General features: G+C 47.2%; 1 protein-coding gene across 1 annotated transcript in view; it reads right to left on the bottom strand.

The window, feature by feature from the left end:
* Positions 1 to 3,714, bottom strand: part of NaPi-III (Na[+]-dependent inorganic phosphate cotransporter type III) — a 319,898-nt gene extending 316,184 nt beyond the window's left edge. The window contains exon 1 of the mRNA XM_071668644.1: positions 3,367 to 3,714. The gene's annotated coding sequence lies outside the window, so the exon portion shown is untranslated. The remainder of the gene's footprint in view (positions 1 to 3,366) is intronic.
* Between the last annotated feature and the right edge of the window lie 23,907 nt (positions 3,715 to 27,621).

Genomic DNA, 27,621 nt, shown 5'->3' with positions numbered 1-27,621 from the left:
TTCCATTTCCTCACCGCATCACAAATCCTGGTTTCGACAGTCTTCAGCAACGGCGCGGCCACAAGGCACACTGCTGAGCCATAATAACGTGTACACTCGTCCCTGTGGGATGATGCTTCACCTCCCACAGACACACATCCCTGGCTATATATACGGTCACAGTAGGACGGAAGCAACGCGACGCCTATACTATGCAGCCTTGCATTCTACTGACGGCCAGGCTACAGGTAGGGTCACTTTCCTACTTCGTTGGCAAACATCATATCTATATCTATCTATCTATATCTATCTATCTATCTAATCTATCTATCTATCTATCTATCTATATCTATATCTATATATATATATATATATATATATATATATAAGAATCAACCAGGTCATGTTACCTCAACAACGATCGTGTGAAAGGAAGTGCCATAAAGTCGACGAGCAGAAGTACTTCTCTTGCCAAGTCCTGGGGAAGGGGGGAGACAGCAGCACTGGGGGATTAACAGTCTTTAACGAGGTATTCAGTTCATTCCCTGGCCACATCCCTGGATATAACAGCTGATCTCGGGTTAACTGGCCAGATAAACACCAATGGCTGGACGGCCAATCCCCAGCGATTTGGGTGTAACTCTTTCTTTTCCCATGGGTTGACACATCATCATTAGTCTCTACCGTAATCATTCACGATATACAAGATTGTACACACACATCCACACATCTCTCTCTCTCTCTCTCTCTCTCTCTCTCTATATATATATATATATATATATATATATATATATATATATATATATATATATATATATATATAGGGGATAGGGGAGAAAGAGTACTTCCCACGCATTCCTCACGTGTCGTAGAAGGCGACTAAAGGGGACGGGAGCGGGGGGCCAGAAACCCTCCCCTCCTTGTCTTTTAACTTTCTAAAAGGGGAAACAGAAGATATATATATATATATATATATATATATATATATATATATATATATATATATATATATATATATATATATATGTGTGTGTGTGTGTGTGTGTGTGTGTGTGTGTGTGTGGAGCACCATAACTCAAGGCGGTTGCCGCATTTCTGTTCGGCTGACTGGTCTTGCTTCTTGGCGAGCGGCTCTGCCGTCTTGGAAGTAAGGCAGTGGAGCAACGCGCCGTCAACCTGCGGTGGCTGAGACGCATTCACTTGCATATCGTACCCAGAGCCGGTCGTACTCCACGACGGGAGGACGACCCTACGACCCCCCCTTAGCCTCCTCCGACCTCACCTTCAAAGGGGTTTGCTCAAACCGACGTGTTCATGAGTTTGAAAAAAAGAAAATGAGGAAGGGGGTGGTCATGTATTTATTAATTGCTTTATAGTCAGAGTTTCTTTAAAGAAGGCAATGATGTGGAGTATCTCTTGGTTTAGCAGCTGTGTGTTGGGCGGGGGACAACGCTTTCTAAGTGATGGGTAGAGTGGTCATCTGCATCAGGGGAGGACTTGCACACTGCTGCAGGAGGTGGCGGAAGGTTAGGCCAAAAAGTGTATGAAGGGAGAGGAGGAAGGGGGGAAAGGACTGCTCCTTGGCGTACTCCCACCCTTTCATTCTACAATCTGAACCTTTTTTTTCTCTCCGCCATAACGTTGCTCTCTCTCTCTCTCTCTCTCTCTCTCTCTCTCTCTCTCTCTCTCTCTCTCTCTCTCTCTTACAAACACACACAAACACAGACACGCACACACACATATTGCTTCGTAATAATAAAAATAATAATAATAATAATAATAATAATAATAATAATAATAATAATAATATTAATAATAGAACTACAATCCCCTGTATGAACCAAGGATGTCACATTAGGCGCCTTGGTTGTCTTTGAAAACAATGGCTCTGACGTCATTACAGTAAAACACACAAAGTATGGCATCGGATACTTTGACCACGAGTATACGACCCTTGACCACGGCGGCACGACCCTAAAACGTGACAGTACGACCCTGGACTACGATGCTTTCCTTGCTTTTGACCTGACCTTCAGGGAACACGTCAAAAGTCACCCCAAAAGTGCTCTGGGGTTAAACACTTTACCCACACACACACACACACACACACACACGCAGTTCACCTACATGTTTCTCTACACACGAGTCAAACCGTCAACACACACACACACACGAAACGAGATAGTCATCACAAAATCCAGTCATCAAAACAACATCCACTGTAGCTCACACTGCCGCCACATCGACCGTCCTTAGAGCAGTTGTTTTCCAGCATCGGTGCACAGCAACTCAAAGCCAGACTTTCAAACGCAGGTACGCTCGGTCAACAAGCTGAGGACAAAGGTGCAGACACACAAATCCGGGATTCCTTTCATGTTTCTCGGCACACGGGTGCAACACCTGTTTTATTCACGTCATGAATTCCCACCAACGACCCCTCGTGACGCGACGGTCCGGCCTTGACCCGCCGCTGTGGCTTGAGGATTAGGGAATGAAAACAAACCACGGGTTAAACATGACTTCCATTTTCTTTTTCCCAGTCCCTTTCAAAGGATCGCTTTGTGCAAATGCCGGTGAAGTGGTTTGACACTCAGGCGCCTGGCACGCTGCTAAGTGAAATCTGATTGGAATTTATGCGAGATAAAAAATAGACAAAACTCGTTTGCACAGATGTATTTTGCAACAAAGATGAAATAAGATACAAAACAACTGAAAAGTATCGCCCATTCACTTCAAAAAGTTGACAAAAAAAAAATCATTGACTTAATACGTCAGACACACGGGTGTTATATGAACTGTGATGACCCAGTATAAGAAAATTTAATAAGGCCAAAATAATAAATTCGTTCCCTTCGACCAGGAAGCTGTGGCGAACGAAGTATTCCTATGGTAACTTCAGGCCTGGCGGCTGACGCCAGGTACCTACTGTACAAGTCCTATATCCAAATCCTGTCAAGTTCCATCTTCCAGCGGGGCCTGGGACTGGTGCTGTTGTCCCTTATTGGTTTACGCAAAGCCGGAGCGTCAACACACACAGAGCAGCAGCTTCCCCCACCACCACAACAAGTCCCTCCGCAGCCGGAGGTCTGCAAGTCCTCTGGTCTGGTAGGGAGGCACGTCCGACCCACTACACCGCCTCCGGTAGGAGGACTAAGGGATCAGAGGAGGGTCCAGAGACTTCCCAGATACACTAAACAACACGCGTTCCTCACCAACCAACTGTTTGGTGTTGACAAGGAGCAGTTCAATTGCCGTTGTGACACTTAACAGTTTACTTACCGTTGTAACAAGCAATATTACACTTACCGTTGTAACAAGCAGCAGTTCACTTCCCACTGCAACGAGCAACAGTTCTTTTACTGCTGTGACATAGAACAGTACACTTACCTTTACAATGCTCCTGGGGCTGATGGCGGAGTGTGTGGACGCGGGCCACAGTCACGGGCGGCCGATGCGTCGGTGAAGGCGGAGATGAGTGACCGTAGCACGGATGTGTGGGCGAGAGGGTGAAGGAGGGCAAGAGGTAGGTGAGGTCTGTGTCAGCCGTTGGGGGTGTCAGGTAAGGAGCGAGGGAAGGTCGGTCTGTTAGGTCACGACCGGCGGAGAGGGCGTGGCGGTCACAGTAGAGTGAGTCTTGAGGTTTCTTAGAACAAGATGGAGTGATGGAAGGAGACCCACAGTGTAGGGACGGTGGTGGCGACGGACCGAGAGCAGCAGGACCATCAGCAGCACAACCTGAAGGAGAAGACCACGATCGTAAAGGAAGGAACAGGTTGTCATCAACCTTACACCACACATCATCTCCCGGTGTTCGCTACCTGGGATCAACAGGTCGCTAATAAGACACTACTAATCAACATGCAGGTGCTGTGACACTGGCGCTCTGCCACACAGGATCTACAGCCTCACACACCAGCCATCACACAGATCCACACTCAGGCTATATAATCATTGGTCTTTTTATCTCTCTTTAATCATCAATGATCCATTCGCCAATTCCTCGACCTCTAGGTTCACCCGTGCTCACACGTCGTCAATCCCTGCCCGCTGTGTTAACAGTGAAATGAGCTTCAAAGCAAACAGAAATGCTTCTTACTACCTCACCCTGCACGCATAGGTAAGCTGTCAAGCGAGATCAATGTCTCTATTAACACAAACACACGCAGCGCTTAATTCTCCTGGCATCCTCGACTGTAACAAGAGTCTGCTGCTGCATGAAAACATTTTTTTTCTTTTAACAGTGGACGATTCTGACAAAGGCAAAAACATGCCCCAATCGTGGTCAACTCGGGAGGAGAAATGAGAAAGAAAATAATGTGCAAGAGATTAGTCTGGGCTCCACGTGCGCTTGTGTACCAAACCCTCCCAGTGAAAAGGTTAGAGGAAGAGGAAAAGACAAACGAAGGAACGGCATTACACAGTTATGTTGCTCAAGGGAAGGAGGAGGTATCATAATGGTCAATCCTCGGGCGGCTGGTCTCAACACTAAAAATAAGGGAAGCCGCTGATCGCAGCGGATGGAGAGGTATAGCTGAAGAGAGAGGCGGAAGGCTTATGATTCCACCGTGGCTGTGAGAGGGGTGGAGGAGAAGCCGCTCAGAGTGTGAGAGCAGTACTACACACCGCTCAAAGGAGGAACATACCATCGTATGAGGAATCAGGTACTGTTGGCAGACGTGGATTGAACTGTGAAGCGAGAGTGAGCTACAGACGGGGCAGGGAGACTGGAGGTCGAGGTGGAGGCGGTACCTGGGCCAACCTGTGTCACCAAGAATCTTGGGATGATTTCGCTTCCGTTAATACAGACAGAAAAATCACCGCCGGGACGGGAATATGTCCGCCAAGCAAGGTCTTCGGAGGCCGAGGTCGTAAGGTAAAAAGTCAAGTGGTCATATAATAATCAGGACTGAGACACAGCTGATCACCTTGATCAAACAGTGTCGTTATAATCATTCCTTTTAATAAGAACGTTTGGTGGCTTCCGTGGGTGTGTATGTACGTCCTAGCTACATAACTCAAGGGTGGATGAGTTAGCACACTTAAAACCTGGTGGAGGGAACAGCCTTGTTCGCCCACTTTTTTCTCCTCTAATCAAAGGTCAGGATGACGTGGCTAATCATTCATCAACTCTGCGTGACGATCACAAGAACGACCGACGCAGAAGTAATTCGACCCTAAGGTAACCTATATGTACACACACGACCATCCACCCACCTTCCCTTCACGACTGTAAGTCACAAGAGATGGTCAGTCTCTCTCTCGATTGCTTCATCTGGATCGCCTCGGTCTCAGAAGTGTTCTAGGTTATCTTTAATATGAAACTGAAGACGTTATTGGTTTCAATTCGTGAGACCTCCATTCTATGGGGAAGGTTTTTTTTTCATTCTCTTATCTCCCTCCTTTACTGGTACGAGTCAGCGTCCAGTCGGGTTAATAAAGGAGATACACTGTGCGTCGCAACTCGTTCGTTTAATGATAAAGGACGCCCGCAAGATACCGTGCTAAGCCTAATGGGACATTTGCACTGCTTAATGGGGCCAAGTGGGTCAAATATCCAGTACTTGGCAGAGTTACAAGGACTCGTTTTAATGGGTGGGTAGGAAGGGGAAGAGGGACGTGTTGGACGTGGGCTCGGCGCTGTGGTGTGTGTGTGTGTGTGTGTGTGTGTGTGTCAAGGGGTCAGTCATGTAACACTAGGCCATCACACTTAAGCGTCATACCATCCTGCTCAAGGGTCGTACCTTCGTGCTCAAGGGTCGTGCCTTCGTGCTCAAGGGTCGTCACGTCTTGCGTCAGGGAGGTACCATCGTACTGAAGTGATTCTTCAGCCAATCATCCAGGATCCACTGAATCGACTAAGTGTATCATTTAACGTACATTCCCAAACGACTGAACACCGCGGCAAGCACATCATACCAAGCTGTGTGGAGACGACGCCCTATCACCATTGGGTATGACCCTACGCGCTGACGTTATCCGAATCCACCCCAAGGTCGTCACTGTGCTACGTGCGCAGTACTATCCTGGGATGCCGGTATGACGTAAGGGACACACATAATACCACGTAGTACATCTGTCTAACGGGAAGAACATTACGCAGTACATCTCAAGTGCAAGTCTACTTAAAGAGCACTTAAGGTTGGGCTTGTCTATCTCAAAAAGCCAGAGAGAGAGAGAGGCAAGGGCTTGTCCCCTCCGATCCAATCTATCTGCCGAGGGTACAACCTACTGAGGTGGCTCATCCATCACATAATGGTCCAGGGAAAGACTGCGGGTCATCAGTTTCACACGAGCAACAGAGCACGACGTCGAAGAGGCGCAGACTGGTCATGACCATCATATATATATATATATATATATACATATATATATATATATATATATATATATATATATATATATATATATATATATATATATATATATATATAATCACGCCGTGTAAGCCTCAGTTAAGTAAAGCGGGACAAATGTCTGGAAACTACGATGATGAAATAATGTCTCGGGCTCGGAGCGTTGCCTCTCGTCATTCAGCAGCCCTGCCGCCGCCACACCACTATCTGTGACAGCGGGGGCGACACGCGCGATGGAAATGTGAGGAAGACATAACATGATACAACCAGTGACCCTCACCACCATCCCCCGGTTGTACCACGACCGGGTCGCCGTGTTGTTGAGCTGCGTGGAGAGCCAGGTAGATGCACGCTGACCTCTCCATCACCACCAGGAGACCTTGCCATGATGACGCCACCCCTCCCTTCTCCCTCACTATCGTCTGCTAACACCACTGTTAAGGTACCACACCCGGGGTCACCAACACGTTCCTGGTCACTAATACCATTTTCGACCATCAGTATCACCAGTATAGCCAACTACCACCAACCCACCAAGCCTTATCACCATTACCATCATTACCAGAGCTGCCATACAACCACTATGACTACCATCACCACTGAAGAAAAAAAACTATCAAAAATTTCCCCCATCCCATCACTCTACCACCTACCACTGCTCCCACTACCACTACCACCCTCAGCACGACCTCACGTCACCACCACCAACACGCACCACCCCACGACCTCACGTCACCACCACCAACACGCACCACCCCACGACCTCACGTCACCACCACCAACACGCACCACCCCACGACCTCACGTCACCACCAACACTACCACTACCACCCTCAGCACGACCTCACGTCACCACCAACACCACCACCATCACCACCACACCACGACCTCACGTCACCACCAACACTACCACTACCACCCTCAGCACGACTCACGTCACCACCAACACCACCACCATCACCACCACACCACGACCTCACGTCACCACCAACACTACCACTACACGCACCACACCACGACCTCACGTCACCACCAACACCACCACCACCACCACCACACCACGACCTCACGTCACCACCAACACCAACACCACCACCACCACACCACGACCTCACGTCACCACCAACACTACCACTACCACCCTCAGCACGACTCACGTCACCACCAACACTACCACTACCACCCTCAGCACGACCTCACGTCACCACCAACACCACCACCACCACACCACGACCTCACGTCACCACCAACACTACCACTACCACCCTCAGCACGACTCACGTCACCACCAATACTACCACCACCACACGCACCACCACACCACGACCTCACGTCACCACCAACACTACCACTACCACCCTCAGCACGACCTCACGTCACCACCAACACTACCACCACCACACGCACCACTCCACGTCACCACCAACACCACCACCACCACCCCACGACCTCACGTCACCACCAACACCACCACCACACGCACCACACCAGCAGCTGCGTTGAGGAACGACCTTCACCAGCGACATGTAGAGAAAACCACATCATAATCCCGTCACAAGTCCGTCACAACGTGAGAGAATGGGACCAAGTGGCGCGTCACGTTATCTGGAAAGGGCAATGTCAAACCTCCTAATATCTATTAAATAATTACTACGCGCTGAGAATATCGCTAACTTTTCTGACATTATTTTTTTCCAGATCATCTTCATGGCTGGGGCTATCATGTCAAGGTGAGATACGAGGGGAAGGAACTTGTCACGTGACCACCTTACTGGTGTGTGTGTGTGTGTGTGTGTGTGTGTGTGTGTGTGTGTGTGTGTGTGTGTGTGTGTGATACACCCCAGGTATGATACTAGCGGGAGTGATGAGTGTGGGTGGCGCAGCATACCTGGAGGAGCTGATGGAGAGGGACGTGGTGAGGTGGGTACCAGCGTTGGTAATAACAGGTTCTGGGAGAAGTCAGATATATGAGATGGGGGGGGGGGGGGTGATCCACTGCACACGGGAGAAAGTATGGCGTGTTTTGTAGAACCTGGAGAGAGAGAGAGAGAGAGAGAGAGAGAGAGAGAGAGAGAGAGAGAGAGAGAGAGAGAGAGAGAGAGAGAGAGAGAGAGAGAGAGAGAGAACGGGCGTTCGTTCACAGTGTCATGTTCAGGAGTGAAAGTTGAATCAGTTGATGATGAGGACATATCAGAAGAAAAGAAACAAGCTTAGTAAACGGCTCGGGTCCAGTCAGGCGTCTAGCTCCCCTGTAATGAAAGGCAGAGAGAACGGCAGCAGCAAATGACTGACTCACGAGAATAAATCTTATGAAGATATCTTGGCTGGGCACACAACACGATCGATCTCTGCGAAAGGAATTACGAAACCCACTATAAACGAGGGACGCGGACGATGGATAATGTAGGGCGGGAACACACGGCACATAAATCAAGACTTTCGCTTCTAGGACAGCTGACCAGGAGGAGGAGGAGGAGGAGGAGGAGGCTGCTTCTCAGGGGAGTGGAAATAAAATATGCAAACACTCAAGAGGAACTCCGAAGGCATGCTACACCCAAGAGAAAGGACTTGACAAAAACAATCTACTATTTGACAAAGAATTTTACATCTAAGAAATGTATCACGTAGAATACACAGCGAAGGTGAGGGTGGGGGAGAAGTAAACGCAGGACTGCGTCACAGAGGTGTGTTATACCATGTCTGCTGATGCCATCATGGACGAGACAAGATGTGAGGTAAGAGTACACGATAAGGAGGGAGTGGCACCCGGCACCCACACCTGCTACACACAAGCTGAGCTCGGCTGCTCTGCAGGTACTTACGTCAGGTTACTGTGTTAAGTACGCGGGAAACACATGCTGGGCACCGAGCGAAATGTAAGACGCGAGTCAAATGTGAGGGGCAAAAAGTTCTATAATGCGAGGAGGAGGAGGAGGAGGAGGGCGTTGTTTCGTCGGGAAGCCCCGCCATATCATTGTGGAAGATGGTACAGAATCAACGAACGAGTGTGTGCGTTTGAACCTACTCTCCAGGACGAGAGTCACTGGGGAGTAAAAGGTGAGGCCACAGCACTGTGAGGGGTGGGGAAATAAAGTCGGGGGGATGGTCAGAGAAGCAAGTATGAGGAAGAACTTGTAAGAATGTTGCTCCAAACGTTTTCTATAAGGGTGCGTGAAACTTGCTTCTTTTAAGTACAAGACAGAATGAAAAAAAAAAAAGGGGGGGGGTGTGGGGGAGAGGGTAGAAGGATAGAGTGATAACTACGAAAGTAATGAGAGTTTTCTGAAAATAGAATGTAATATATAAAGGTGTGGGAAGTGTGTGTGTGTGTGTGTGTGTGTGTGTGTGTGTGTGTGTGTGTGTGTGTGTGTGTGTGTGTGTGTGTGTGTCTCGTATGATGAATCATTACTACACCAAACACACACGCATGGCTAAACCCTCACTGGTGTGGTATGGTCATGAAAATACACGAGAAGACCGAATGAAAACTTATGAAAGCACGGGTGAGAAGGTAAGTGCACCTGCTGCGTATACAATAACGCCGGGGAGGTATGCGAGACGACCCATTCCCCACCCGTGGTTTGGCAAGCTGACAATACGGCGACCGTATGGCAAGGAACGTGGTATATACCCGCATTGGTGAGGAGTGGTATGGGACCCACCCCTCAATCTGACGGGGCAGATGTCGCCAATCTAATGTGTGAACACGTGATAGCTGCGTGTTGCCATGAGAACAAGACCAGAGACGTTTACGCTAACCTCATACCTATTCCAGCGTTGCACCCGCTGACGCCAGGGCCCTCGACTGTGATGCAAGGGATTACACAACACCTACTGAATAATTCACGGTCAAATAACAGGCTGGTGAGATCTGCAATTCGTATCCAAGATAAGGATCTTGAGCTATTCCCAAGACAACTGGTGAGGAATATAGGCAGCCCCCCCCTCAAAGCAGGTCTCAGCCGATGACCTAGACACGTTGCAGAGGCTACCTGATACTGTTCACATCGTACGTAACCTGGACCGGTGTACTGCTGCGTGCTTCGTGAGCTGTGGCGACTGACCATCCTGCTGCCTCTGAGCTTAGACTCAAGTCCCACTCAAGCTGACGAGCACTTCAGCAAGGGGAAGTTGGTGATATGCCTCTGGGTCAGGCAGTCAGAAGACTCAGAGGAGGGGGTCAATATGCGTGTCCGTGGTGTGACCTCATCAGCAAGGCGGAGTCTCGGACGGTTCCGGCGTGACCGGTGGCAGGCATTCCCGTCTGAAGGAAGACTTCCAAGGGGCGTCCTCTAGAGAATCTAGCAGTGCCAAGCGCCACCACTGCTCCAGGTTGTCCCGCCATGAAAACGGGTGGTCAGCCAACGCTTGGGTAAGTCACCGTTGCCATGCAAAGTAATGCTACATTAAAAATGAAATCGATCGACCCCTGGCATGAGTGGACAAGGCCTGCATAATACCATCAGGACTGACCATGTCTCCAGTACCAAACACCACACTCAAGACGGCGCATCACACCGTTGCGTCACTCTATAAAGTTGAGGAAGAGTGATCGCATTCCATTTAACACGATGTGATTCACGTAGGGAGTCTACCGCAACAGGGAGAGCCCGTGTACTGTTCCAGCTGTGGAGAAGGAGGGACACGTACACTGCCCGTCTGGCCATCTCTATACAAAAGACGAAAGAGAGTTGCGCAGAACACCGCACACTGCATGTCTACTGCCTGCTAGATGTACGCATTACAATAAGACAACGCAGAAGAAAAGGTTTATCACACACCAGGCGCGTCAAAGATTCACGACTGGACTACCTTACAAGGGGATGCCTTAAATATCCCTTGAGCACAGCGGTACGACCCTTTGAAAACGACGTTACGACCCTTGAACACGACGTTAAGACCCGTGAGTACGATGGTGTGCCTTTGACACGACCCTTAATGATGAGGTCAACGTCCAAGCTAATCATATCCCTGTGTCGTACCGTCGTGCTCATGGGTCGTATCGTCGTGCTCAAGGGCCGTACCGTCGTGCTCAGGCGGGGAAGACATGAACGAGCGTCAGCAACTGTTGCCAGTGATGCACGTCGACAGCCAATCAAGCCAAGCCAATGCTAGCAGCCCACTCCATCAGGAACGACAGGAGGTCCTTCAAAGTGAAGGGATCTGGAGACAAGCCAGAGAGAGAGAGAGAGAGAGAGAGAGAGAGAGAGAGAGAGAGAGAGAGAGAGAGAGAGTGTGTGTGTGTGTGTGTGTGTGTGTGTGTGTGTAACACACACTAAACAGGACATTCAATGACAGACCTCGTAAACACGAAGTGCTGTGACGTTACAACGCACCGCCCAAAGCAAGCTATTCAGGTGATACATAACGCGGAGGCGTACGTGCCAGCCCATCCCAAATGCACAACGCGATGTCCACCAGCTTCCATCTCATCCCAATGGTTTTCTTCTTTTTAGTTCGGATCGTTTGCCAGATTTTGACTCTCTCTCTCTCTCTCTCTCTCTCTCTCTCTCTCTCTCTCTCTCTCTCTCTCTCTCTCTCTCTCTCTCTCTCCCTTCCTAATTCGATGATGATAAACACATGAAGAGGGAATAACCCTATGCCTTTGTGGCGAGCGACTTCACTGAGGTTTTACGACACAGTCGGTCAGTGAGATTGGGGTCTCTGCCACCCGGAGACGTAGGGGTGTGACCTCAACACGAACAGCTGTTCCAGCCAGGTTAGGAGGACCTCTGGCACTCAGTACCCCGCACGCGGAGGGTGACCTCAACCTGGACAAGTAGTGCAGGTCAGGAGGTACTAAGGTTATCAGCACCCGGCGCAGCGGCCAAGACCGTCCAATGCCATCGACATGTACAGCAGCCACCACCACGAAGACCGTCCCACGCCACAAACTCCTCCTCCAGGATGGTAGCTTCACCTATGGCCTGAGCAGGAAGTGCCGGCAGGATGGAATATCATCCCATACCAGTGTCCGAACGACAGGCTGGCGGGGCTACGCCGCCGTGCTGTGACCTAAATCCACGAGAGCAGTGCGTAAAAGCCCTCCCGAAAGGAAGGCGAACAAACTCCTAGGCTTCATCGGCGAGGCATTGGAATTCAAGTCTACGACACTAACCCTCGCCCTTCACAATTCAGAGGTGTGTTTCCCATCTTGAATATCGAGTTGGTCGGTTACCATGCTGAAAGAAGACAAGGACAGGTTGGACATATTACAACGGTGAGCTGCTAAGATCATTCTTAGAATGAAGAATGAATCCAACGTGAGCCGCCTAGATAATACTCTAAGACTCACTCAGCTTAGAAAAGATTACAGAGGTGATCTGATACAGGCATCTAAAATCATCTTGTCTTCGTCAATCCCGATCTATTTCAGGATACATTTCTCTGAGCTCAGTCGCAGTAATGGCTATAATAAACGCGTGGGTAAACGTTTGCTCGACCCTTGAATGAGACTCCATACTTTTTTCTGGATGCTAACAACAGATGGAATAATCGACGAATAACGAATCATTCCGATCAACACGTTTATGAACGCTCCGCTTTAAATCGACGACCGACTAACGTTATCAGCGCTTCCGTAGTTACGTTATATTTACAGGATTGTTACCACACTAATATCTATGTTTCTGATCTCCACCATTATCACAAAACAGCCTCAGAAGGACACCGGTGGTCTGGGTGTTATCTGCTCTCCCTTGTATTCCTTTGGTATTTTCATCACTCAAGATTCACAGATTACAGCAACACATCACTCGCCTCAGCTCTTATCTTCGCAGATGTCCCCCACCCAGGCTGGTGTGCCAAGTCCCTCAAGCACCTGACTGAGTAACGGAATCTAAACGTTTAAACACGATCTATGGGTTCCAATGCACAACAACACCATCCTGTTTAAACACCATCCATAGATTCCAATGCAAAGCAACGCCATCCACAGATTCCAGTGGAAACACAGCTGAGCGCGGTAGAATGACAACAAAGTCGCATCCATTCCCATGAACTTCCTTGATGATGACCCTGCGTGGTTTAAGGTCAGATCCCCCACTGGCTTTATACTCACTACCGACTGTCACCATAAGGTGCAACAACCCGACGCTATGCAAATGAAAACGTAACATTTATCGGTACTTATACACTGTGTGGGATGCCGTGTTAAAGAATCAGTTGTGTACCAAATAAAATATCATATTCCACAATACTTTTTTTTCTCCTCGTTCCTGTGTATCACTGATGGATATGTTGGTACCTTCAAGCTGATATGCCTGTGTTGTTCGCAGCGTAGATGTATGACACGTATGGTTGCACAGGGAAGGCTATTCCCGTGTCATATTGCGAAAAAATTCACGTAGGTTCAATGTTTCAATATACTCTCTAATCCACAGTTCGCATGGGCATGTTCACATGGCTTTACCGCGTCATTATACACACACACACACACACACACACACACACACACACACACACACACATATTGGAAAGGATCACAGTTTTGCGCGTGATCAAGATATGCCTACGAGTCCACGGGGAAAATGAAACATGTTTACCAAATGGCGTCCTAGCTTCGTCTCTTCGATGTATATCAACTGACTGTTATATTTCTCTTTTGTGTCTCCCCTGATGATGTGATTATTACACGAAAGTGCACTTGGGAACTTTTCGTGTTTCATTTTCCCAGTGGACTCATATGAACACACACACACACACATATATATATATATATATATATATATATATATATATATATATATATATATATATATATATATATATATATATATATATATATATCAATTACATAGTTCAAGGCTTTCTTTCATGGAACTCCTGCAGCTTCGAAATTGCGTCCAAATCAGGATCAAACAAGCAACCACATACACAGCAGAGACCCTTAATGCAAGTGGCAGTGGACAACAAACAAGAAGTCACACGACAGATAAGACAGATAGCAGTTCCTCACACCAGACGCGCGGGCAAACATACCTACCACAATCCTGAATCAATGAATAATGATACCGAACGTCTATCATTACTCATGCCGCCCCAGCCCCTGGGTAATGCATGATGTCGTATGAGGACGTCATCGTTCATCAAGAGTAGTGCATCGGGGAGGAGTTGGGGTTAGGCTGGGGGGTGGGGGGTGTCTTGACGTCTTTGGCTCGCTCACAAAGCCCGCGAGGCCCCGGCACAACATGGTGGCAGACGTGGTGTTGAGACATGACCAGCTGTGTAGCAGGTGAGTACTGCAGGCGGAGAGAGAGAGAGAGAGAGAGAGAGAGAGAGAGAGAGAGAGAGAGAGAGAGAGAGAGAGAGAGAGAGAGAGAGAGAGAGAGAGAGAGAGACTAACTCACAAAACCCAGCACGATCTTCCACTGACTAAGTTTTTCCTTTAAGTCATAAGCATCCAATTATGCCACTACCTGGTGCTCTATTTGGAGAGATGGTGGCTCTCTTCCCCCGTCCTTCCTCGCCATGTTCCACACGCATCCTTCCTACAGTCATCATCTTCACGACCCACACTCACATTTCCATCCCAAAGACGTAAGGCTTCCCGCAGACCGCCGCTGAGCTCTTCCGCGCCACGTTCAAGTTGGCCAGTTTCTCGAACTTAGAGGACCAACTCACGTCAAGTCCACTCCTTGGACGAGCCTGGCCCGACCCTTGTCATGATCTAACTTTGAGCCCTTGAACACGATGGTGCGACGCGTGGTTATGATGGCCAGGCCTTACACCCGACCTTTAATGATCCTTCCAAAGGTCACCCCCCCCCCACTCTAGGTAAAGGTCGCATACAAGTACTCCAGGGTAGAACCGTTGCCCTCAAGGGAATGTGAAGATCTACAAAGTAAAAAAGTAATCCTTCTCCATAGGTTCGCCTTAATCCTAAACACTAAATGTAGCTCAAAATATTCTTATCAACCCAAAGGCCAGATTGTGGAGTCATACCCAGGGCTAAGTCCGCTACTTGAGGAGGGGCCCACATCCAACGTGACAGTGTATTGGGTCTTCGTATCATCCATGACAGCCGAAGGAGTTAAAGAAAAAAAAATATTTATCGGCCTTGACGACCCTGGCCGTCGATAGGCCTTGGGCGAATAACCAACTAACTAAACTGCCAGCGACCATACATAACAGCGTAGGTCAATCAACTCCCGCATGGAGGTATCCATAAAACCTCTGAGCTAACCTTCTGCATGACTAGGGAGAGTCGTGTCATGAAGATACAAAAGTGAGGGCGCTTCTCCTAAGGCTGCTGGGGACACAAGTACGGGAATCCCACCGCACCAGACCAGACGGTTCTCCACGGTGTTAAGTGTAAGAGGACGAGCGCAAGAATCCATGAAAACAGTAGTATTCAGGGTAAAGCACCCAACACATCAGGACAGTCTTTATAATCTATCTTTTGTCGGAAACTGTCGTGTGTGTGTGTGCGATACACAGACAGGACAAAATATAACATCGTAAAATTTTCCTGACGAAATCCACGGTATAAAAAAAGCAAAACCCCCCAACGTCCACATCTGCCACAATAAGAACGTGGGAGATAATGAATGAAAGGTCACTGGCAAGGCCGTCATTACGCCACCCCCTTACCACAATGACCAGAAACGCGTGAGCGAGTTGCGCAAGGCGCTGGCTGTCCTTCCTTTAGCAGCGGCGGCGCACATCAACCCCGGGGGCCGCCCATGGTCCACGCTAACCTCTCGGCCCAAGTTCCGCCTTATCGACATTAACCTCTTGGCCAAGTTCCGTATCTTACACTCTAGCCTCCCTGCCAAGTTCCGTATCTTACACTCTAGCCTCCCGGCCAAATTCAGTCTTATCGACACTAACCTCTCGGCCAAGTTCTGTCTATTCACATCAGTTGTGTCTCGGGCAAGTTCTGTCTGTTCCCACCACTGTGTCTCGGCCAAGTTCCGTCTCTTCCCACCAGTTGTGCCAAACCTTTTCTCGCTCTTGATAACCGTCCAATACGAATTTCCGCACATGATTATTCCTCTGTCTTTTTCCGTCTCTTCTTAATCTTTCTCTCTCCCCTCCAAGCCAGATTCCGTCCTCAGCCTCCTTTACAGTCCTCGGAGAGAATCAACCAAACACGTACGTAACCCATGTCTTCCTTGACCCATAGAAATGGGAAGGGCACAAAACAACCTCCCCTTGAGTGAGTGTACACGGTCTTTGCTCGCCAGGATCTCCGGCAGGAAAAAAATAGCACAATTCATGGTCTCCTCAGCCGTCCAGCCAGTCACCGTGAGAGGGCGGCCAGAGGAAGACGCAACTGACACAGCAACTGACACACAGCCTCGGATCCACGCACCCAATGACAACCAAACATTACAACCTACACAGCACAGAATCTAACATAATCAACAACAACCAAAACATTACAACCTACACGGCACAGAATCTATCATAGTAGCAACAACCAAACATCACAACAAACACATAGTAACAACCAAACATTACATCCTACACAGCAGAGAGCACTAACAACCAAACATTCATCCTACACAAAACAGAGCCTACCATACGCAGCAACAACCAAATATTTACAACTTTTACAAATTAGACTCGAACAGATGCAGCAACAAGTAAACATCACAACTCCAGCAAGACCCACAACAGTAAAAGGACGGTAAGTCACAAGAGAGAAAAACAACCACAACTAACAACCAATATAACTGCACGATCAACAACCACTCCAACCATACGAACCACTCCACCAGCAGCCACGACTAATACAGCAATATAAAGCGCTATAAATTCAAAAACAGCGGCAGAACAACAATTCCTGTCACAAACCACATTCCTGTAACAGTAATAAACACGAAAATACCGGCAACATTGACCGCAACAAGTACAACACAACAACTGCAGCAACAAATACAGCTGGCGTAACAAAACTAAGCTGCAGTCATACCGGCGACATCAACAAACAAGCAAATTATCGTGTGTTTGCTTCCATGTCGAAAATTCCATTTGACTGAAATGGATCTAATTATTTTTGTTTACAAAATGGAATAATTACATTCACCATACTATATAAAACAGTTACATTCGCCTAAACAAAAGGGGACAAGTACATTCGCCTTGATAAATGGAACGATCAAATTAGCTTTATGAAACAATTACATTCTCCCTACGTCCAAAATTGAACCACTGCATCCGTCTTCGTAAAATAAACAGTCACAAACCCTTTATTAAATGGGTTGGGGTCGCATTCGCCTTACTAAATGTTTTTCCCAGAGAGAGACAGAACCAACGGAGCTGATCATGTTGCTACCGTGCGTCTCGCGGAACGCGACCCCCAACCCCGCCTCCTTCGACGGTACACAGTGCCCAGACTACCTGCCTTAAAGCTGATGCAGGGGACAACCAAGCCGGCGGTGGCGGCAACCTCCCGCACCTACAGCAGCGGCAGACACCTGGTGGGGGATCACCACATGCCGTATACAACCTTGTGTACAAAGACGCAGTCTCCACTCTCTAGGGGGCAAGGGGCCACTTGAGGTAAACATTGCAGCAGTCTACTCTCTCGAGGCCACCTGCGGTAGACACTGCAGCAGTTTACTTTATATGGATCTCTTGGTATACACTTACCGCATTTTACTTTCCAGGGTTCGGCTGCAGTCTACACTTTCTAAGGGGCTGGCTGCCAAGAATGTGTCCGGACGAAAAAACAGGACGAGCTTAACCCTGAACATACCCAGATCCATCTTACAGTCCCGCGGACACTTTGAACTTCATTAATCATCTACGAAATAATCGACACAGGTGAAACCAGCAGGCTATGGAGATGTGAACAAAACATATGCCGTGACAGAGAGAGAGAGAGAGAGAGAGAGAGAGAGAGAGAGAGAGAGAGAGAGAGAGAGAGAGAGAGAGAGAGAGAGAGAGAGAGAGAGAGAGAGAGAAAATGAGTATAAGGGGGGGTCGCTCTTTTCATCCGACAGCTACAGACGTTAGTCAACCCCGTCCTTTGGGCAAATGATTTCATCATAAACACTGATTGATATCTCTATCATTTTACAACCATACTCGAAATTATACTCATATACTTATGTGTATAATCAAACTATCATATATATACATTTACACTTGTAAATATATCTACAAAAAAAAAGCCTACGTTAAAAAAACGCCTTTTCGTAATCGCTATTATACTGCACAGGAAACATGTTCTTACGTCATGTCCAATGATCGCTCAATGAGCAGGACACGGCACCGTTACATAGAAGACTTTATCACGAGAAAAAAACACAAATTAAGCCAGTACATTCTATCAGTGCCATTCAGCACTAAGGGCATATTATGGCAATGACGCAGGCGCGGGCGACGCAAAAGTATGTCAGTGGGCCACGAAAATCACCCAAACGCAAACCCCCCTCCAACGTCTTCGGGGTATATGAGGACAGTCTACTGAACCCAGGGTTAAAAATACTCTACATTCAATGGGGAATCTCCAAGCTGTCGGGAGGCATTGTCCAATAAAACAGCCAACCACGCCCTAGATTATGCTGCTACCCACATAGGAGGCGTCTGCCCCAAATGGTTCTAAACTGTTTCCCTTTACAAACCCCTTGAGTAGGGCAGTACGATTCTTTGGTACAACGATACGACCTTTGGGCATGTCAAGTGTGATCTACGACGTGTCACCTTAAGGATCAGATTGAAGGTTACGACGCCGTGATACGCAAAAGGGGGGTTCGTATCGTCGCACTCAAGGACCATACCATTGTCCCACTACATCTAAGGACGAGCTTCGCTGCTACAAGTGGATGGACCATATATATATTTTTTTCACCATTTTCTTTAACAAATCTACCACAACCATGAGCTAATAATAATGCCCAGACCAAGACGAAGCTTCGAATCCGAAAACATCATCAGTTTCTAGCGCAATACATTACAAAATCACCTCCATCTACATCCTGTATACTGATAGTTCATATCCTCACAATGGAAGTACAAGTCATCAACAAACCTTGTCTACTTCTTCCCTCTTTTCATGCCTCCTTCGCCATTCATATATGTTCTTCCTTCCCTTTTTTAAGATTATTAATTTGTGTTAAATATATTCCTTATATTCCAGAGGGTAAAATAGTTGATCATTTTTTTCAAAAACTTCAGAAAAACTTGTCCCTTATATTCAAAAGCATAAAAAACATTTTCAAAAGCGCGAAACACTTGCATCTTTTCAATATTGTGAAAACTTCCCCTTTGTTTTCAAGACAGTAAAACCTCGCACCTGATTTCCTTCGTTTTCTACAGCCCCAGACGTCCTATGCAGTCATGATGCAAGGGACACACCGCCCCGCAGGTGGACCCTCTCTCCTGTGTACAACCGCCTCTGTTCCACCACACTCGGCCTATTTCCTCTCCCCAGGCACGCAAACGCCACCCATCCACCACCCACTCCCACCCTCGTGTACGCGCCAACTCGAACCCAACCCCCCGGTAGGGGGTGTCCAAGCTCACGCCAGGCTTCCCAACCTTCCCTGCCTGCTTAGCGCACGGCATGCAGGCCAGGATGTGGGGGAGGGGAGAGAGAGAGAGAGAGAGAGAGAGAGAGAGAGAGAGAGAGAGAGAGAGAGAGAGAGAGAGAGAGAGAGAGAGTGGTGGTGGTGGTGGCCGGGTCACTGACCCCGCAGGTCATGGGGGAGAGACACTGAGACAGACGGGGAGGGAGGGACGTAGATTGAATAGTCCAGAGCCGGTCAGGAGTGGGACGGATGGTCTTATATATATATATATATTAGTCAGGGGAGGGAAGGCAGGGTGAAGGGGCCGTATGCTGGTCGGTGAAAGGTGGTGGGAAATGGAGCTGCATACTGATCAGGTGGGAAGAGGCTGCACATTGCTCAAAATAGGAGGGGTCGTATACCAGTCAAAGACCGGAAGGAGGCGTAAACTGGTCATGAGAAAAGGGGGCACTGTTAGGTCAAAAGGGAAGTGGTCATGCATTGGTCCAGTGGGAATGAGTCGTACAAGACGGTCGAGTGGTATACTGACTAGGATGGTAGGGGGTCGTACACCGATGAGGACGGCAGAAGTCGTACACTGGTTAGGAAGAGGGAACAGGTCGTGCCTAGGTCAAGAAGAGAAGCGGGAGCGAGGGATGTGTCTTGACCTCAAGGAAGGAAGAGGGTTCCTTTCAGGCCACGAGATGGAAGGGTCGTACCTGAGCTGGGGTGGGGGGGAAGGGAAAGGAAGGTGATCAACATCTGGGTTTGGACGTAATGCAAGGAATGGATGGGCCACGTCCGGTCGCGTACGGGGAAGGAAGCAGTCATGTCCTCGCTGGAAAGGTAAAGGAAAACTCCTTGCTAGACGGAAGGGAGAAGGGAAGGGTGGGATGGTTGTACTTCGGACGTGAAGGGTCCCGTCTGGCCACTTAGGAGGAAGACACAGTAATAGTTCCGAGGTAAGGAGGAAATGGGAAGGGGAGGGGTCGTGTCTAGAACGGAAGGTGGACAGAAAAGGGTAAGGTCTAATCCATAACGGGAAATGGATGGGAATGGGAGAGTTGTGTCTGGGCCACACGTCATGGGGGAGACGGAGAAGTTGCGTCTAGGAGAGGAAGGAAAAAAACAGACATATATGGGTCAGAGAGGCGGAAGGAACAACTGTAGACCAGGAGGTGGGGGAGGAGGAAGAGTCGTGTCTAGCGGAAGAGTTTTGGGGATGGTCATGTGTAATCCAGTTAAATGAGTCGTATCTGGCTCAATACAGGGAGGAGATTTTGACCTAGCCAGATGACGGAGGAGCAGTGTTTATGGAAGACCTCTCTGTCAAGAGAATGACTAGTGGGGCCTCGAGGGGAACTTGGCTGCACCATGAGGGGTGGGAAAGGTCATGTCTGGGGAGAGGAAGGGGTCGTTTCATGTGTAGGCAAGGAGGCTGAGAGGGTCGACACGTCCAAGACTAGAGGTATGTAAGGAAACGAGAAGTTTGAAACGGCAGAAAACGGTCGAGTCTGCCTCGCGAGAAGACTAGACTTTGCCAAAAGCCAGGGCTAGCGAGCAGCGCTCACCGCAGCAAAAATCCAGCTACAAAGAACGAATCGTGCGAGTTACATGTTGTCAAGTATTATGGACGAGATTGAGATACTGTAGTTTGTCAAGTTTTGAATCTGTGCTCTGACTGTGAGAGCATGCAAGAGGGTATGTACTAACACCATTAAAACCAATAAACCTGGGGGGGGGGGTGCTGCCCTGTCTATGCTTCGACCACGTAAACCTGGGGAGGGTGACAGCTGATGGAAGGCGTAGATTAAACACCTCACATTACAAGCATAAAAGATCCGCCGCTTCCCTGCTTTTTCCTCATTTTCGTTGGAGACCAGACTTGTCATTCCAAAATGTTCATCAAAGAGACAAAGTCCAAACTTTCACATGATGATCAACAAATCATTACAATGTTTACTTCTAGTTGTATCACCGCGATACATCATAAAATCGAAATTCAGATAAGATCATATTAACAATCCAGTACTGACGCAACGCATTTAGAGTCTTCCCGTCTTCAAAAAGGGGGTCATCACGTATATACTCCACATACTAAGCATTATACCCCATGATCGAGGGTTACGATTCGTTCATGTTATTTACACTCGGTCATTATGCCGATATCTTCACAGGCAAATGCACAATGGTAACTTGAATCCTTTAACTGGTATGGTAAAACAAAGCGAAAGCGCAACTGGTGAAACTTGGTGTTTATTATCATTACCTGGTTCGTGACGTTACTAGGTTTTGCTGGATACGACGAAGAAAGTATAGCTTAAGTTCTAATCGGGACGAGCTTTTAACTGGTGGGTAGACATGCAAACCTTCAGCTGATACATTAACTAAACTGGGCCACAGCTGTTACATTGACACCCTAAATTTTTTTTCGGCTATTTCAGAGGAACCCTTTTATCTGAGATAAAACGAGAAATTATAGATAGAATTTATATATACAGACTGATGAACTTGTTAATGAAAGCCAAAAAAATGTAATTCCATACCAAAATAATCAAAGTTTTATATATCTTCTTGAAATTAAATGCACTGAGCAACGACAGGTTCTACTGCTTTATACATTCTACAATCTCTTATATTACGGTGACAAAAGCTAGGCTTTAATTGTCAAAACCCCCATAACTTTCACAATGACGAATAAGCCAATACTGAAGCATAATGAGAAAAACTAGCAATCATAAACATTTGCCAAAAAAGAAAAAGCTGTCAGTGGTTCAACATAAAACGAACGTCAAAACGGTCGATATCTGTACATACAGTCATACGTATTTGTGCAAAAAAAAAAGAAAAAAGTCTACTATAACAAGTGCTTACCTGAATCTAAGTGTCTTTAATGGCTTCGACAACAACACCCAATGATGGTCTGGATAGGTCAACACCTTCTCATGGTATTCCTGGCACGAACCAGTGAACCACTGCGCCGTTCGACTAATTATGAACCCGCAAAACTTCTGGCTCAAAGCCGTTGCGTCATCGCTATGTAGTTAGTTGTCAATGGTCAAACATCATTGCCAAAATTCATGTTTATTGTCTACTAATAAAAGTTTCCATCAGAATTTATTTACAGACGTAAAACAGACGTTTCAACAGTGTAAAATATACTATCATAAAAAAATAATAATTGGCATCAGAATAAAAAAAACACACTGGCATTTCCGGTATAGTGGCGTCTGACAACTCTTCATCTACCGGTCTCTTCCTATCGTTTCTGTCGGCCCGAGAGGTGTCAGTCACTCTGGGCCATGAAACACCTTCTTATCTTACCCCCAGTAAACTGTCTGAGCGGTAAGACAGTACCAAACAAATCGGCTTGCTGTCACAAACAACCTTTGCTTCTTTTGCGAATTCTGTTACCAGCAGCACAATGAGGCTTTTTCAGTTTATAACTTATGTTCCATTCGGAACTATATAAAGCACATTAAAAAGTCCAGGATTCTTGTGCGATAGGCGTACGGGACAGTATATACTCAACATAACGAAACAGGTCGTAAATTATTCTCTACCGAGCGTCTCCTGCCAGTGCAGAGTTAGCACCGGGGAGGCTGCAAGGAGGGGGGGCGGCGTGCTGCACGCTCCACCCTCACACCTCCCGGCGATCAATGCTTGTGTCGACGACCACATGTTCGCGGCGGTACACCCTCCCCACACCAACACATTTAACACTTTTCAAGCTCAAGTACACTCTCCAGGACCGTGCTACTTGCCTCCAGTGAACGACCCATACCAATGGAATTTGCCCTTGGAGTAACTCTGGGGGAAACCTTGTGTTGGTGAGTAAATCTGTCTCTTTTCACTTACCTTGAAGCGGCGTGTGCCGGGTAAACCGCCATGCGAGAGCCACTGGCGCGGACGGAGCGGGGGACGACGCGCGGGCTTCAGACGGGGTTGGCGCCAAAACAGAAGAGTCTGGAAAGTGTAACCTAACCATACACAAGGAATGTGAACACCGGGACAATGAATGATCAACAAACGACGGAAATATTTGACTGATATGACAGTCTCTTGCTTCCGTCAAACCTCTGAGTGACAACCAAGACAGCCTTACGTAACAAGAACCTGTTGAAGACCTGCGCATTAACCTTTCTCTCACACTTTTACTCATCAGGTTACTGTACCTCGCCTTACGCTGTCTTCGGAGGTCTTCTACCCCCACAGCTCGAGCTAAGTCCACACTGGTGAGGTAGGTTGGTCCACCAATTTGGAGGCCTCGTTACTTCGGTACAGTCTGTATAAATACTTCTCCAAGACTTTCTCGAACTTCTTCACTGTACACCCCATACTGTTTCTTTTGGCTGTAGGCAGTACGTTGGATAGTCTTTGGCCCCGGGTCTTCAACACATTTTCAAAAGGGTGCTTAACACACCTTTGGACTTCACTGGTAGTGTAACACACCTTTGGACTTCAGTGGTAGTGTTTAAGTCTTCTATGGCTGTCATGTGAATAGGAAATCATCTTTTAAGAAATGGGGAGCCTAACTACATGATCTATGCAAGGTAGTCCTTACGCATGTCCATAAGATAAGCATCTTATCTCTATATATCCCAAGAGAGCCATGTACCCACCAGCTACACTCTTATGATTTTATCATAAACAGTCAAGTCTATCATGAGTTCGAAGCAGCCGAGCTGATCCACACGAACCGGAGGAAAGTTACGGCCACCTTCACCTGTCGTGACCAGACGCTCGGGAGGGGACACCCCGCTGACAACATATTATCCAGGCCGTCCCTGTGGCATTCACCCAAATCCCTCCAACTCTGTGCGATGTAAATGTCTCGAGTGGTTGTAAATGCCTCGTCGCGCCACAGCAAGTAAAATGGTAAACAACGTGAGTTGAACTAATTTACAGTGGCAGTGACGTGAGCGTCAGGTAAATCACTTTCAGAGGGCGTAACTCCAGTACCTGACGACTGAAATGGAGGCCTCATGTGGTGTAGACGTGTGGTCATAAACTAATCGCAGCACATCGGTCCCCGCGCACGGGCGCTTAACTGAGACAGTCAGAAAGACATAAACAAAGAGACTAAGGGAAAAAATACATACTAAAAGTTCGACGAACAATGAGTAAGAGAGAGAGAGAGAGAGAGAGAGAGAGAGAGAGAGAGAGAGAGAGAGAGAGAGAGAGAGAGAGAGAGAGAGAGAGAGAGATGGGACGGAAGGTAAAAAGCCCTGGCGGTGACTGCCATAAATAAATCCAAGATAAGGTCTGCCGACGCGACCCCCAGTGATCCTGGCGGTATGTGGCACCTGCAGCATCCACACTGCCACCTGAAGTTTTCTTAACCCAACAAGCACGACGGTACGACCCCACAGTATGACGGTACGACCCCACAGCACGACAGTACGACCATACGGCACGACAATACGACCCCTCAGCACGACGGTACGACCCTTGACCATGATGTTACGACCTTTTAGCACGAAAATATGACCTCTCAGCACGACGGTTCAGCCTCTGAGCACGACCTTTGGACATAACAGACAAGTCTTTGACCTGACCCTTGATCTTACGTTGCATTCCTCATTCATCTTCTTGTCTTGCGTTACTTCTCCCGTCGTCTTACGTTACATTCCCTGTTGTCTTACACTATGTTCCTCGTTGTCTTACGTTAGTTCCCTAACTGTCTTTCGTTACGACCCCCATTTCTTGGTATGATGTGACAAGTATCCTTCCTTAGTCTTGATTTTAAACTCCCACTGACCTACGAGAGAGGCGAGAGCAGTTTTACAATGGCACAATGTAATTGCATACGTTTAGATGTCTGTATAATCCCCAATCATGACGGTGTGACCCTTGAGCACAAGGGCGCGACCCTTGAGCACGATGGTGCGACCCTGGAGCGCAAGAAGGTGTGACCTTGGAACACGATGACACGACCCTTGAGCGCAACGGCGTCGCAAACCCTTACACATGACGGCGCAACCCCTCAATCTATGGTATGGCCTTCCCTCTGACCTGATCCTTGATGACCTTACCTTAACGGACCTTTACTTTAACTATTACGGGCAAATCTACATCCACCCCACACTCGAAACCATCACCGTAATGTACATTTCCCCAGCTCTCAGTCCTACGATCAGTAACTCGGTAACAAAGAAAAGTACGAATCGTGTAACCTCGTTTTAGACACAGGGAAAGTAAAATATTGCACGCTGACACCAGGTTTGCCTATTGCCAGCTTCCATAATCCAGTTATCCAATAACAAAGATTGGACACACACACACACACACACACACACACACACACACATACACACACACATACACCCACACACACACACACACACACACACACATATTTTTTTTTTTTTTTTTTATACCTCGTCGCTGTCTCCCGCGGTTGCGAGGTAGCGCAAGGAAACAGACGAAAGAAATGGCCCAACCCCCCCCCCCCCCCCATACACATGTACATACACACGTCCACACACGCAAATATACATACCTACACAGCTTTCCATGGTTTACCCCGGACGCTTCCATGCCTTGATTCAATCCACTGACAGCACGTCAACCCCTGTATACCACATCGCTCCAATTCACTCTATTCCTTGCCCTCCTTTCACCCTCCTGCATGTTCAGGCCCCGATCACACAAAATCCTTTTCACTCCATCTTTCCACCTCCAATTTGGTCTCCCTCTTCTCCTCGTTCCCTCCACCTCCGACACATATATATATATATATATATATATATATATATATATATATATATATATATATATATATATATATATAGATAGATAGATAGATAGATAGATAGATAGATAGATAGATAGATAGACAGACAGACAGACAGACAGACAGACAGACAGACAGATAGATAGATAGATAGATAGATAGATATAGATATAGATATAAAGTCCACTGTGCCACATATGTACTGCAAACTTATACTATACAAAATACATTTCTGCAATAACAAAATATTTCCAAAAGAAACCACTGTTTTCCAATTGTCTCCCTGTGTGTAGCACTAGGCACAACACAACCGACAATGCAAACGAGTCTGTTGATATACCTCATAATTTTCGCGGTGTTTGAAGTCTATCTCTCAACAGGCGTCCTTCCTGTTCGTTTACAATTGGCAAGATTTGAACCAATGCATATCTTACACTCTCAACTATTCTTTTACAGAAGAATTTCTCTCTAATCTAAAGCCCTGCCACTTTACGCAAACGTAATATTGATGGAGTTAGATGTGCTACACCCAAAATGCCACACACTATATGCGCTATACACATAATAAGAACTCCACTATCAACAAAATCGTTATATTCTCTCTTTTTCCCGCGCGTCCGTCATCTACAACTTTTACAGATATGCATGAACATTATAAAATACACTACTTAAACCTGATATGTATGAACACTATGGAATACACTATGTTATTGTGTTCATTCATCAAGAAACGTCCATTAAGGCGCCAGTCCAAAAAATCAAAATATATAAGTTAGTCCATTATAAGTTTCTGTGACTCACACCGACCAAAGAAAACGTGTATTATGCTTTGTTTCCAGCAATAACTATGGTAATCCTCATTCTTCTTCACACCATTCATTGTTCCCAGCATTGCCTATGATAGTTCTTCCTCTTACTCAAAACTTTCACTCACTAATATCACTTAGTACTAAGGATATTAGGAGTCCAACTAATTCTTATCAAAACATCGTGTTAGGCACATCACAGTTAGGCTATTGCTACTGATAATTCCAAAGCTATAACATTAAGATTTAACATAGGTCTATGTGGTCACATGGTTCAACAATATGGC

The sequence above is a fragment of the Panulirus ornatus genome, chromosome 13 (assembly GCF_036320965.1).
Source record: "Panulirus ornatus isolate Po-2019 chromosome 13, ASM3632096v1, whole genome shotgun sequence".
Lineage (NCBI taxonomy): Eukaryota > Metazoa > Arthropoda > Malacostraca > Decapoda > Palinuridae > Panulirus > Panulirus ornatus.
The sequence above is the reverse complement of the archived record's forward strand: the minus strand, read 5'-3'. Positions and strand labels throughout refer to the sequence as shown.